Below are 11,742 nucleotides of genomic sequence, written 5' to 3' on the forward strand. Positions count from 1 at the left end.
CTGCTGCCAAATTTCTTCCAACACATGGCTGTGTGAGTAGGATGCCCTGATGAGGCAGAAAGAATATATGCAGGAAGCTGGAAGGACCAAAAAGTCAGTGCTGAAACTGAAGGCGAGGATTGCCAAACTAGATCTGAACTGTGCAAGCAAGTACAGGATGTTTTGCATTTCGTTTTTCACAAGGAAAAATTCTTCATGTCTGGTTTTGAGGCAAGATCAATGTTGGCAACCTTCAACTTCGAAATGATGCCATGTGTTATTCATATAGTCAAAGTTATAAACATTATAGCTTTGTATCATAAATAAATTTTAAGTCTTATGGAAGGTAGCGTGGCAGTTACTTGTTTTTTTCTTTATTAATTATTTTGCATTATGTGACAGTTTCATTGGCTCTGGGAATCCCCCACCCCTCCGCACGCCCCTCCCCCCTGGTGGATTCCTCCACCTTGATGCAGTATTACAGTTCAAATTCAATCAAGATTCTTTCCTTGCAAACGTATACCAAGCATAGAGTCCAGCTACTTATTGTGCAGATGGGTTGAACAGTTTCTTGGGGAGACCATTTCTGGTCCGAAGTTAGAGCTGGTAGAATATCATCCCAGTCAATTAAGAATCCCAATATAACATCAACAACAATTTGCAACATTATGGAATTGACATGGTTTTGAGTAACCAGTATGTTAAAAAAAAAAAAAAAAGAAGCAAGTTCTTAACCACAACCTATGATTAGCTCATTGACATTTCAATTTTAGTTTATATACAGGACCGGCTGCTATATACCTTAAAATGGCTATAAGGTACCATTCAGCTGTCTCGTGTCTATTTCATTTTAGTATTTAGCCATTTGTTGTGTTGAAGTATAATTTTGCTGATCTTGGCAGATTTTAGGATAATCTAGACTGGCTTGTAACTCTAACAAGACATTTGTCGACAATTAAGGTGCAGAACATTTTGGGGGGGGGGGGATGTGCAGGAAAATCCTCAACAGCATGGTGAGGAGTGACTAATCTTTGTGTCCCACCCAGCGAGGCATGTGCCAATCCACGCCAGCTCTTTCCTGTCAGATTCCAAGCTCTACTTTTTGTTGTTTATTTATTTTAGGTTTTTTTAGTTTGTATGATTGTTTGTTTGCTATGAGGGGTTTTCGGAGAGATCCCGATGGTCATTGCGAGGGAGGGCGGGGGTCCAGAGGTGGAGCCAGGCTCGGACCAGAGAAAGCTCTCCTCCCTGGTCCCTTCTGTTTCTGCAGACTGCTCAGGGCTTCTGGTTGTTTTTCCGATGATGTTGGTTTCTGCACGGTAGTGTTTGGACTTCTTCCATCCCCTGCGGAAGCTCCGATTGGGGGTGGGTGACCTCAGAGTACTCAACCTCTGAGGGCATCCAATTCCCTGTGGCCTCCTTGGCAGTTGGGATATAGTCCTTGTTGCTCATATTAATAGTTTGTGGTGAAGGTCTGGCAGTTACTTGTAAAACCAGGTCTATCAACTGTGAATGTATTGCCACATTTTCTTCAGCTATTTTTTTTCAAAATAAAATAATCTTAGTGATATTCCTGTCATATGTATTATTGAATTTTGCTGCATTAACACGTGTCTATACTAAAGGTAATGTGGGGAATTGACTTCATGATTCATTTTTAATGATTTTGTTCATTTTTGTGTGCTCACTGCCTAGAACACTAGCTGCTGCATCAATTTTCAAAGGCAATCAAAATTTTTGGCTGAATATGTTGCAAGTTGGTGACACACTATGTATAATTGTATTTTCTGTCAATATTATGGTTTTAATAATTAGTCATGTTCAGGCTTTTAAGATGCAAGATAATGATCATGACATGGTTATACACCAGTTTATTTAATCACTAGAATATCCACTTGGGATGTTTCATACTTTTGAACACATACAAGTAAATACTATGTTAATTATCATTGTCTTGAAATGATGTTTTGAATGTAACAGGGTGTTTGGTGTTCAATTAAGGGTTTTTAGATTCCTTGGAATAGAATATTATGCCATTTTGCTCATTATCTTTTATAATGGCTACCTAATTAAACAATTTCTCAGGTAAGAAACTTTTGCTTAAAAACAATTATATTTAAAAAGAGTACAAATTTCAATGATTTGAGCCCCTGTGATAAGACAAACTTGATATATATTCAATGTGTGGAAGTTAATCACTAAAGGATGACAGATATTCAAGTGCTCTGTATGTACCAGCTACTGCTTTGAATGTGGGCGAAGCAGTCTTGAGATAAAATACATTTTGCAACTTACTTATGCCTGCCTTTTTGAGACAGACATTGTGTTCAGTGATAAATTTTTAAATGCCAGAAACATCTTATTTTTAGAAATGAACTAATTTGACTTGTTTCAGATTTATTAAGTGTCTTTCTCCTGCTTATTTATGTCACTTCTCAGTTTCAAGAAGTGACACTTCTTAGATATTCAAAGCATAATACAGGCATGAGAGATACCAATCAGTAAGGATAAATCTAGAAGGTTTTGTAAAAATGGCTCATAACTGAGAATACTTTGAAAATTAAAGACTTTTAAAAGCCAAACTTCTTTTTTTTTTATTATTGTATTATGGTACACTTTAACATGCACTGGGATTTCCCTTCCCCCTCCCCAAGTTCCCACCCCTGCCCTCAGTTCTCACCTCCAGTGTTACAATGGCTGTCTTTCTAAGAGCCAAACTTCTTAACTCACCATTCCGTAATGCTGGCTACCTATAGCGAAAGACATTCACACAAAAATGTGTCGTCCTTGGTCGTTGGAGCTGGGTAGTGTCCATTGAGCACGGATATACTTTTGGCTGAAACAACAGAGAATGGGAGGAGACATGGTATACAAAATGTTTCACTACAGATCGTGTGAGTCTCCTCATAATGGCAAATTGTAAAATTGGGATAAGAACAACCCCTTCCAATGACAAGTTGTGCATATAGTATCACATGTAATCCCTGGCACACGCTTGAGATTTGGTTTCTAGGAAATGCATTTCTTTCTACCACATGGGGACAGCATGTGACAAGGTGTTTACATTGTCATTTGGAATAACTGCATCCCCAGGTTGGAATCCTTACTCTGGCAATTTGGCACCAGCTGCTTACTGATACCGCATTGGAGAGGCAGAAAGTTCAAGTTCTTGAATCCTTGCCACCCACATGGAAGCTCTGTAGTGAATTCTGGGCTTCTGTCTTCTATAGTACCCATTCTGCTGCAACATGCCTTGGGGTAAGCCAACTAGCCAAAGATCACTTTCATTGCCCTTCAGATAATGATAAATATGTAAAAATGTTAAGTTATAAAAGAAAGTTTACTTTATAGACAAAATATACACACAATCATCTTTTTTCCTCTATGTCCCAACCTGCAGGACACAATGCGCAGACCCTGAGGGTGGACTGGGAATGCCGGGCTGCTAGCCCCTGAGCTGCTGGCCCAAGAAACACATGTATTTGGTGAAAAGAGTGCCAACGCCCTTTATTTTACTCCTCATATATATATACTTTCTTCTCTAGGGGAGGAGGGGGAGGGGAGGGGTTTCCTGGAACTAATTATCTATACTGAAGCAAGAAAGGAACTAATTATCTATTGAAACAGGGAAGGAACTAATTATTTGAACAGGAACAAGGGTGGAGGTTCTATTCCACTTGCTTTACACAGGATGTTCTCGCCTAATATCCTGCTTGCTGTGGCCCTGCTTGCCCAAGGCAGGCTTGCAATACAACAGGCTGTCAGGTAGGCCAAGTCTAAGACCCATTAATCTGCGGCTCCTAACACCTCTACTCATATTTTCGCATCCACCACAATAGACAATAAAGATACAAAACAGTTAATCAAATGTGCTGCTTTATTTTGTATTGATTATATTTACAACAGCCATACCTAAATCTGCTATTTCTCACCCAATTCTGCGAATATCCAACATTTAAGTAGGCAATCATGTTCATTTTAGATTTTATTGTGAATTTGTCAGGTATGATGAAAGAGCTGTACCTTAATCACATTTATTTCAGGAAAGTCATTGCACAAAAAGGTAAATGATATTCTTGCATATTCTAATTGGTTTTCTTTGATATTTGATCATAGCATTACACTGTAATATTTGTAATATTCATTTTTTATCATTTTACTTAATTTATAAATTGAAACTGATCCTACATTATCATGTGAGAAAATATTTCCCCATACTAGAAAATTATTACAAAACACAGCTGTAACAGAATGCAAAAGTCACCCAGCAACTGAACTTAATAAATTATTAAAACATAGAATTATGCTGGGGTTAAGAGAAGGACAGAGTCACATAAAATGGATTCAAATTGTAGCAAGTCTGGCAGAACACCAGCAATAAAATCTGCTTATAGTAATATTGATTTTCATGAGATGAGTGAATAGACTAAAATGGAATTTGATGTGAAATCACTTAGCTACCTATCTACATGAATATTTTGGAGCTTACGTAATTGAGAAAATGTTTCCACATAGTCCATGAACTTAAAATTTTTGTATGCTGGGCAAGTAATTTAATTAAAACATGACAGAAGAACAAATAATCAATTGATCTCACTCAATCATAAGAATACACACAAAAATAGTAGAAAAGGTAATACTATTGTTCGTATCCTAGCAATGGTTGTTGTATATCCCTAAATAATTTTTTGCAGAAATTTTGAAAGTTAAACCCTGTGTTTGAAAGCTACCTCTAGTTACAACTACATTACGAGATACAAACCTTTAAAATAAGGCACCAAAATATAAATCAGCCAAGCAAAGCTGCAATACGACTAAAATAGGGCTGCCTTAATTCAATATTAAATCCTGGCATCTATAATAAGTGAAAGGCACTGTAGTAGGTGTTTCAAGAGGAGAATGAGTGTTTTATTACCTCTTAAAAATGCAAAGAACCAGAAGATACAAGCGGTCACATTTCCTTCTGTCTATTCTCTGTAACTCTGATTTTAAATGAATAAACTAAATCTTTTAAAAAATGTTCATGGAAAAATGAAATCCAAAGATATGTTTATTCCTAAAAATAAAAAGAGTTAAGATCTGATCTTACACATTTTTAAAAACTCAAGCACATAATGTAATTTAAAAACCTAGAGGCTATATGTTAAGTCAACACAGTTTTCAGTTCTCTTCATGCGGGCCAGCAAGACATCATTTGCAAAACCCCAGATATATACAGGACACTAGAAGTCATGAATGATAATTTTCATCTTCCCGTGAACTCAAATATAGACTGCAAGCAAGTTGTTGTTATTTATCTTTAGAGATACAGAATGGCAACAGCAAGCAAAACACAAAACCTAAAAGGGAAATACACACGTTGTTCCAGAATTTCAGTGCAGGCTGGGCTTTAAAAAAGGAACAAGTGACTAATCGTTCTGAGAAAAGGTCAATCTTTCCCAAACTGCCATTTGTGCTGACAGCAATGACGTCATGTAAGGAGCAGAAACAGAGTTGATGCGTCTATCACCACTGTCAACATGCTTCTTGTATAAACAGAACCTAGATTTTATTTATTTATTATTGGGAAGTCAGATAAAGAGAGGGAGATCTTGCATCCACTGATTTCACTCCGCAAGCGGCCCCAAAGGCTGGAGCTGAGACAATCCAAAGCTAGGAGCACAGGAGTTAATCCAAAGATAGGAACCTCTTATGTGTTTCCCACGTGGGTACAGGGTTCCAAGGCTTTGGGCCATCCTCCACTGCTTTTCCAGGCCACAAGCAGGGAGCTGGATGGGAAGCAATGCGGTTGGGACATGTACGGTTACCAATATGGGATCTCGGTGTGTTCAAGGCTGACTTTAGCCTCTAGGCCACGGTACAGAGCCCAGAACCTAGATTTTAAGTGGGTTATGTGTTTTATACTCATTTGTTTCTTGAGTTTAAACCAAAATATTTTAATAACAGCCCTCTATAAATCCTTTCATCTATATTTAATAGTTTTATTTTTAGTCTTGTCTAACAAATAGCGTAGTAAATAATTTCAGAACTCTGTATTTTGCTTTCTTTCACATTGAAATAACTTTGTTAAAAAGCTTAGTAGTAAAAGGAGAAAGATTCATATGATCTGAAGAGAAACCAGAGTATTTATGTTGGGGCTTTTAATTGATCGGGATGATACTCTGCTGGTTCTGCCTTCAGACCAGAGAAGGTCTCCCCAACAAGCCGTTGAACTTATCTGGACAATAATATGCTGGACTCTATGTTTGGTATATGCTTGCAATGGGGGTATCTCAACTGAACTTGAACTGTGGTTATGCAACAAGGTGGAGGAATCCACCATGGGGGGAGGGTTTGGGAAGCAGTGGAGGGAATCCCGGTACCGATAAAACTGTGTCACATAATGCAATGTAATTAATAAAAAAAAAAAAAAAGCTTAGTAGTAAATCCATCAATTGAATTTGACATGATAATTTTGACAACATGATCAATTCTCCCTTTTCTTGCAAAATTATTAGCCATATTTAAGTTAATTTAAATAAGCTACTAAAAAACTTCTTAGTGTTCGACATTATGTGCTTTATGTGTAGAAGTATATTCTGAAATGTTCATAGAAAAGAAATGAAGAAATACTTTTTTTGTGTGTGCACAAAATGTTGGAGTCCAGACCTATACTGGTCTTCAAATGCTACACACACACAAAAACTACACTGTGAAAAATATGGATGCATTTCATATAACTATGCATATCTTTGTTTCATTCTTCAATTAGTTTTTGAAATCTTTTCAGATTTATAAATATTTTAATGTGCATTTTTGTGTATCTGCTCTTCAGTAAACAAAGAAGAGATATTGTTGGAGGCTTCAGAAATACTTGTAATGAAATACTAGATGTTTTAAAATACAGGAAAGAAGGAAAATAAAATTGATGATTTGGTCTACCAATCCATAACAGAAAAAACGAAAACTATGTCAAGATATTAAGACATAACTCACCTAAGGACAATTTGTTAAATATGGACTTTGAAACTTGTGAGTAATATATTGAGTAATTGTTCCATTGAACAGTGTGATGTAATTGAAAGAAAAAAGTCTTAATCATTCCTTAGTGATACAAGGTGTGTACAAAGCTTCACATATGCATAAAATCTAATTTATATCAATCATCACAGATCAGTCAGGCAACTCTAGGAGCTGGACAAGGGCTCATTGGCCTTCATGAACCAGAACAATTAGCAGGACTCCAGTGTTTATAACTGCAGATGGTATCATGCGAATTTACTCATACCTCATTCTGTTTCTATCATGTTCACTTAATGGCATTGTTTTGATTGCTCCAAGAGTTGCTTGGCTTCACAACTCATGCAAGTGTCTGCCAACCTATTTGTCTAAGAGGGAAAATTACTTTGAAACATAATTTGAAGCATATTTTCAGCTATTTGTATTAACCATGTAAGGCAGAGGTTGGAATATTTTTAAGACACTGGCATCTAGAGTGTACAATCTTTCACAGAAGAAGTTTCATCTTTATCTCCCGAGGCTTCTGTTTATAAACGAAGAAAACTGAAACATGACATTAGTTAATAGTGTCTGCTGAAACAACAGTGTGTCTCTAGGGTACTTCGAAAATATAAGATATGGCAATCATTAAGGAAATAAATGAAAACATTGGAGAGCAAAAAAAAAATGTTTCTTTCTAAGTAAACAGGTTACCCTTGAATGTATACCATTTTTCTCACCCTAAAACTTATGTAGCCAGATTTTAAAAAAAAATCCATTCTCTATGAATAATTATCCTCTCAAACAAGGAAACAAAAGTTACTGATTTAAATTGCCACTGAAAGAAGATGGAATCTCTGTTGATCTCACCTAAGTTTTAACATAAAATAATGAAAGCATGTGTGTTTTGAAAAGCCACAATTATGGACTTGAAAATTTTGATTAGAGAGTTGTAGAGGGTTGTAGAAAATTATTAATTAAAATATTTCAAATTATTTTACCTCTAATTAATTCCAGCAAACCCAGAATGCCTTTGTCTTTTTCTTTTATTTAAGCTTTCTTATGTATGTATGTATGTATTTATTTATTTATTTATTTTGGATTAGAAACCCCAATATGTTTATGAGAAGGTCTTTGAGAATTTGTCAGAATTAACAGTTCAGATGACTCAAAAGGTCATTGGTCATGCCCGAGTCTCCCCTCTCTCCCCAGGTCTCTTTGCAGCTGTTCAGTGATGTAGAACACTGGTCAGTCTTAAGCAGTTTTAGAAAATATCATCTCTTGGGACTGGTGCATTGGATCAACTGTCTCATCTTCCACCTGCCAGTGCCAAGATCCACTAGGGGCACCAGTTCCTGTACCAGCTGCTCCACTTCCCATCCAGCTCCTTGCTTTTGCCCTGGGAAAGCAGGGGAGGATGGTACAAGTCCTTGCCCAGTTCACCCATGTCAGAGACCTGGAAGAGACTCCTGGGTTTAGATTAGCTCAGTTTGGGTTATAGAGAATATGTGAGGAATGAATCAGCAGATGGAAAATCTCTCTGTCTCTGTTTTTCTATAAAAATAAACCTTTAAAACATGAAATAAAATGATATCAGTTAATACATCATTTTGTAAAGCAATCGAAATTATTGTTCCATGAAGTATTCTTAGTTTTACATCTGGAAAAAAAATGACTATTGAATTTCTAAATATCAATAGCAAATTTTTTTTTTGCTTTGTTACCTAGGATTTTGAGTCCACATGAAATTTTACATAAAAATAAGTTATTAATGTGAATGCAGGCAGGAAACAATGAAAAGTGATGATCAGGTGGAAGTGGTTAGAACCTGTTTTTTGAAGCCCATCAAAATCTCTGAGATATTCTTGAGTCATTAGAAAGGTCTGTATGTTTCTTCCCATATTCTAAAAAAAGTCTGTCATCAAATGTTTAGGAGGCCTTTGCCAGCCTGTGGCTTCTGTTTTAAATCGCATTTTAAGAGGGTCCAGAAAAGAAAAACAAGGCCAGTGAAAATGCACAATTTAGTAAAGAAAAAAAATGTTTTAGAATGGGAAAACATACATGGAAGTTCATAAAGCATAATCCCTAAACCCTTACTTCTTGGTAGATATGAAGACTTAGATTTTTGATGAAGCAACTGTTTTCTATTGGAGTGCAGCGTATCTCAGCTGTATGCATTAATGTAACAACTCTGGTAGCCACAAGAATTATTCCTTTCTAGGAAAGTGTGAAAACTAGCTATAACTGAACCTTTTCACAGTGAAAAATTGCAAATTTGCATACATACGTATAGTAACCAAAAACATATAATTAGAAATGTTCTGATAGTCTTGTGAACAAGCGACCTACAGAATGCATTTTTCAACTTGTTACGTTCATCTTTGAACACCAAGCTGCCTCTTTCGTTGCTATGTCAGTTTTTACACAAGACAGTGACCACCAGAACTTTTTAAGTGGAGATGGGACATGCATGCTAGGCTGCAGTTTTAAACAGACTAGAGGGAGAAGAAGACAGAGATATATTTTATTTCCCTTATATAACTTTAAATTCCAGACATTTATCTACTATATTAGAATTTGAATGTGTTGAATTTCTCTTTGTATTAGTTCACCTAAGAGTTAAAATATTTCAGGCAGTCTGTTTCTCATCAGTCGATAGCCAGATTATTTACTATTGAAAATAGCAGGTAAGGGCCTGGCGGAGTGGCCTAGCGCCTAAAGTCCTCGCCTAGAACGCGCCCAGATACCATATGGGCGCCGGTTCTAATCCCGGCAGCTCCACTTCCCATCCAGCTCCCTGCTTGTGGCCTGGGAAAGCAGTGCAGGACGGCCCAAAGCTTTGGGACACTGCACCTGGTGGGAGACCTGGAAGAGGTTTCTGATTCCCTGCTTCGGATAGGCACAGCACTGGCCATTGCGGTCACTTGGGGAGTGAATCATCAGACGGAAGATCTTCCTCTCTGTCTCTCCTCCTCTCTGTATATCTGACTTTGTAATAAAAATAAATAAATCTTAAAAAAAGAAAGAAAGAAAATGGCAGGTATGTTACTAAGATTGTTGCCCAGTGGTTTTCTTACAGGTAAAAAATAAAAGACAAAATTAGTCTCTTTCCTCAGTTTCAGGAGCATGCGTGGTTTAGAAACAACTCTACATATTGAACGCTGTGACACTTAAAGGTGAATATTTTGCTCTCTGAATCACTTCTGGAACGTTTACAGTAAAACAAGTTACCTGCTTAAAAGAAAGAGAGAGAGACAGAGAGAGATTTATTTATTTGAAATCTGGAGAGAAAGGGAGAGAGAGGAGAAAGGAGAAAGGGAGAGGTCATTCATTCAATGCATAATTATTCAAATGGATCCAATGGCCCCAGGCTCAAGGCAGGAACCTGGAACTCCTTGTGTTTTCCCATGACTAAAAGGGGCCCAGGTACTTAGCCATTATGCTCTGTTTCCCCATGTTTTTTTTTTAGCAGGAATCTGGGTGAGCAATAGCGTAGATGGGCCCGGAATTGTCACTGATATGAGATGCTGACATTACAGGTAATAAATTAGCTTGCTATACCACAACATTGGTCCATGTTTGCCAACTTGAAAAGGGTTAAGTGCATACCTTTCAGAGTCAGGTTGTCTGGGATTTGAACCCAAATTTTGCCATGTTGTCCCTCAGACCTAATTTATTGGATAAGAGAAATCATGATTGTGTCAAAGGGTAGTACTGATGATTAAATGGACCATGAATCTGCAAGTATGTAAAATACTTAGGCTGTTGGTTTTGTGATAACATCATTGTGTTGGCACCGCATCAAGCTACTCCATGCTTGCACATTTATTACATAGCACCCCTATGAGTGAAAACTAGACATACATGTTGTTGGCCTTCACTGTCTTATTCTTGTCAATAATTTTCTCCTTAAAATCATATTTCTTGCTCCCTGTTAAGGTATTTAAAAGTGTTTTGTTTCATGCATTCAGGTGGGTGTCCAATATTTTTAAACTTGGGCAAAATAATAAACATTAAAATTGGCATTTACTTTTCCTAACAACTGGAATATGAATTTTATAATTTGATTTAGAAAGTATGCAGTGCTTCTCTTAACTTGTGCTATATTCTTGCTGGAGCAATCCTGCAATTGTTTATTAGTGTGCACTATTTGGGATGGGAAGAAAGCAGAGGCTGTGGTCAGGGCCCGTGTCTATTCCCTGTTAACAGGAGAGAGACTAGATTATAAGCAATCATGATTCAGGCTGAATATTTTAACATGTAAAATGGATTGCAGGGAAGATGTATAGAGAGCAAGAAGATCAATAGTCAGATGCATGTCAGAGGTTATATGACGATATTCTAAATATTTATGATCTTTAAAAGTTCCCAAAATATTAGTATTATGAAAAATTGTGCACAACTTTTTAAAAAAAAGTCTTTTTTTAAGCCAGAATTTTTTAACTTTCTTTTTGAAACTTCAGAAATTATTCTCATGTGACTTGGTAAACTGTATATTTCTTTTTTTTTAGTTACTGTAAAGTCATCACAGTTTTTTATTTATTTAAATATTTGTTTATTTGAACAGTCGAGTTATAGGAAGGAAGAGACAGAGAGAGAATATATGGACTTTCATCTCCTGGTCTGCTCTACGAAGGGCCTCTGCAGCCTTGGCTGTGCTGGGATAAAACTGAGAGCCTGAACTCCATAGGGTTCTGCCATTTAGGTGCAAGGGGCTCAAGCACTGTTATCTTCACCTCCTCTCCCAGGCACACCATCAGGAAGTGGGCTCAGAGGCAGAGCAGC

This window comes from Ochotona princeps, chromosome 3 (genome assembly GCF_030435755.1).
Source record: "Ochotona princeps isolate mOchPri1 chromosome 3, mOchPri1.hap1, whole genome shotgun sequence".
NCBI lineage: Eukaryota > Metazoa > Chordata > Mammalia > Lagomorpha > Ochotonidae > Ochotona > Ochotona princeps.